This window comes from Triticum urartu, chromosome 4A (genome assembly GCF_056163025.1).
Source record: "Triticum urartu cultivar PI428250 chromosome 4A, HENAU_Tu73, whole genome shotgun sequence".
Classification (NCBI taxonomy): Eukaryota; Viridiplantae; Streptophyta; class Magnoliopsida; order Poales; family Poaceae; genus Triticum; species Triticum urartu.
The window spans coordinates 363746761-363750163 of NC_141876.1; the positions used below are offsets into that span (position 1 = coordinate 363746761).

Here is a 3403-nt window from a genome sequence, read left to right on the forward strand (position 1 = left end):
CGGCGGGAATTTGTCTTTTTCCCCAGAGGTGGATCAAGGCTTTTGACACCCAACCATTTGGTCAATTGTGATTCAAATATAGCCTAGTATTTTAGAAAATTGATTTGGTCCAATTTTGCAACAAATATATGGTAGGTCCTTCACAAAAAGAACTCAATTCGGGCACTCAGAAAATGGAAAATGAATTTTTCGTGTAAAGAAAATAAAAAGTCCCTTAGGCAACATTGTTTGCCATTCCAATATGCACCCTTGTGCACAATATGAGATCATTTGAACAAACTATGCCATGAATGTGGCCATAAGATTGTTCATTTGGCTTGAAAGCCACTGATCTCCACACGTGATAGCTCGTTTCTGAGAACACTTTTTTAAAATAATTTATGTATTACAAGTTTGTTATTTTTATTGGGAACTTGGCCACATATAATGACACAATGCGAAGGTTTCACAATTTTATGATTTTTTGAATTTTTTATGCCCGTTTCAAAATGCGGTCAAAACGGCGGGAATGACCGTTCCTAGCTAGTGGTTGAATTTTGGATTTTTTTGGTGTTTCTCTAATTAAATAGATACTTTTGTACCTATAAATGATTTTTGTAAAAAATAAATAGCAAACTATGAGGCAGCTGCAGTTCAAATTTGACCCGCTTCCAGCTGAATCGGCGGAAATTTGTCTTTTTCACGAGAGGTGGATCAAAACTTTTTACACCCAACCATTTTGTCAATTGTGCATTAAGTATGCCCTAGTATTTTAGAAAATTGATTTGGTCCAATTTTGCAACAATTATTTGGGAGGTCCTTCACAAAAACACCTCCTTTTGGGCACTCGAAAAATGGAAAATAGTTTTTTCGTCCAAAGAAAATAAAAACTTCCTTAGGCAACATTGTTTGCCATTCCAATATGCACCCTTGTAGACATATAATCACACAATGCGAAGGTTTTTCATTTTTTTGTGAATTTCCTATGCCGATTTCAAAATGTGATCAAATTTGCCTGCATGACCCTTCTTAGTTAGGTGGTTAATAATGCAAAACTATTGGTTTTGTTCTTCTTCTTCATGTCCTACTTGCAGCATCAAGGGGATCTTCGACCGCTACCAGCAGGCCACTGGGACCAGCCTGTGGACCGAGCAGTATGAGGTTGGCTGCTGCTTCTCTATCTTGCCTCCATCCATCTTTTTCTTTAGTTGTATCACTTTCTCCTTTCTTTGATGTGGCTGATTTGCTTCAGTTTGATATCATCTAGATCTGACTAGTTTGTACTATTAGTTCCATGATCAATGTGTATATGCAGTCCAAGCCTTCTAAAATGATTGCCTTTACTGTCCATGTCTTGATGTGATTTGTTCTTAAAATGGTTTGCTAGATAGATCCATGCCTTGTATGTTCTGTTTTCTTTACTATACTGTTCTGGCCTAGGGAAATTAAACATTGTATCTATTTTTATTGTGATATGCAACTCTTCAAAAAAAGAAACTGTATTATGGAATTACTCATCTGCAAGGAATTTCTATCTATTCTAGTAGTTTATTTTTGATACTGTATTGCTATATTCCCGATCTACGTGTGAGTCGATGCTCGATTTGTTCCTATTTCTATTTCAGTACTAGTACAATGTAATGATTTCATGCTTTCATGAAGTATTTTGCGCTGTTTTTATCTGTTGAGCAATTTAGAAGACTTGTAGAGCATTTAACTAGACAGTTGAATATGCATGTGCAACTATGTTTGCTTAGAGTAGCCCTTGACTGGTTACATTATTGCGATGGCATGTGCTGTTCTTAGTTGTGCTACAGTATGTGTTTCGTGTTGTTTGCACTTTTTATCCAAATCATGGCACACGCAGTGTCAATGCGATATATCGGGTTTGTGACCTAGGTGGTTATATGTTGCTATGATGAATATAAATATTAACAAGTGCTCATGCATGGCGGTATACTAGAGCCAGTTGTATGTGCTCAGTACCTTCCTGTTGTTCTAGTTGCTTACAAAATCTTTGCTCTACTCCTTGCAACTTAAATTCTTGCTTGCTCTCATGTACAGTATGTTTGCTTGCAAGAAGTAGTACGCCGAAATTGTACAGTTTGGTTGCAGGCAAGCAAACTGAACTGAATTTTCTTCCTTGCAAACTAAACCTAATTTGTACTCCTTGCATATTTCTAAATGAGAAATCTTATTGTCAACTCTTATGCTGGTAGGTCACTGTTGGAACTGGTTCATTTGGGGTTGTATTTAAGGTAAACTTCCGACCTTGGGGTTGTATAAACTAGTCTATGGTGAAACTGCACATTCAGTTAAACTTCATTGAATTTGAATTGGATGTTGAATGCCATTTTTTTGCATAGTGTAAACTACAAGCAATTTTCCATGGAATTCTATTTCTTTTTCACTTTTAAGAAACAATCACTCACCAGCAGTAGTAATATTTATGCAAAATTATGCAAAGTTCACTGAAATTTTGAGCATCTACAGTTTACTGAAATTTTGTGTGACTTGTCCATGATTATGTAGCAAATTAAACTTATGTTTACTTAAACTTGTCCATGATCATGCAACAACTTAAACTCATGTTTACTAAAATGGATGCTTTTGATTCCCATTCAAAAATATAGTGACAAGTGAAAGTCTACATAAACACCATTGCCTGAAATTATACATATTGCTTGTGAGTTCTAATTGTGGCCTAGTCAAGAAAAAAACATGATTTATTGGTCTCTTTTTATCGTCAAATATTAGAAACTTAAGAAATTAAATTGAGATGAGCTGATATCTATTAGGAACATATTGCTTGTGGACATGCATGGTGCTGCTGAAGCTACACATGTTCTCCACCACAAACTTTGTAATGTCTCCTCATTGTTTCCTGCTTGTGATCTTGTTGTGCAAAGTGGTTGAAGTACCTTCTTTTTCTACCCATCTTCATGAAGCCTATATTAAATGTATAATTTATACAAATTATTCTATAAGATTTGTAAAAGCAAAAATTTCACTATGCAAGTCTGTTGTTTTATTTGCCCTTTCTAGTACTTTCCTGCTTACATTTCTGTTGCCATTGCATTTGTTTGGTTCTGACCAGTAGCAATACACTAATGTTGGAAGTATTTGTGTTCACTCTTTTACATGAGCACCAGGACAAATTTGAAGTGCAAAGCCATGAAGCCAAGTGCAAAGCCATGATGCCAGTGATTTGTTTGTGTTTGACTGTAATAGGCTGTAGAGATTGTGACATTGTAACAGATTTGATAAATTATGTTTGTTTTGTTTTGTTTGAAATAGTGATTTATAAATTTGTGAAATGGAAACCTGATTAGTGGGATCCACTTACCAAAATAATCTGAGCAATGTTGAAATATCTGACGTGTGGGACTGATGTATGAGATTATGATTATTTTTGAGCATTATG

General features: G+C 35.4%; 1 long non-coding RNA gene across 1 annotated transcript; it reads left to right on the forward strand.

The window, feature by feature from the left end:
* The first annotated feature begins 1087 nt into the window (after positions 1-1087).
* LOC147975867 (uncharacterized) lies at positions 1088-2843 on the forward strand. Its single transcript, XR_015602086.1, has 3 exons — positions 1088-1140; positions 2199-2237; positions 2778-2843. It is a non-coding gene; the product is annotated as an uncharacterized LOC147975867 (long non-coding RNA).
* Positions 2844-3403: the final 560 nt, after the last annotated feature.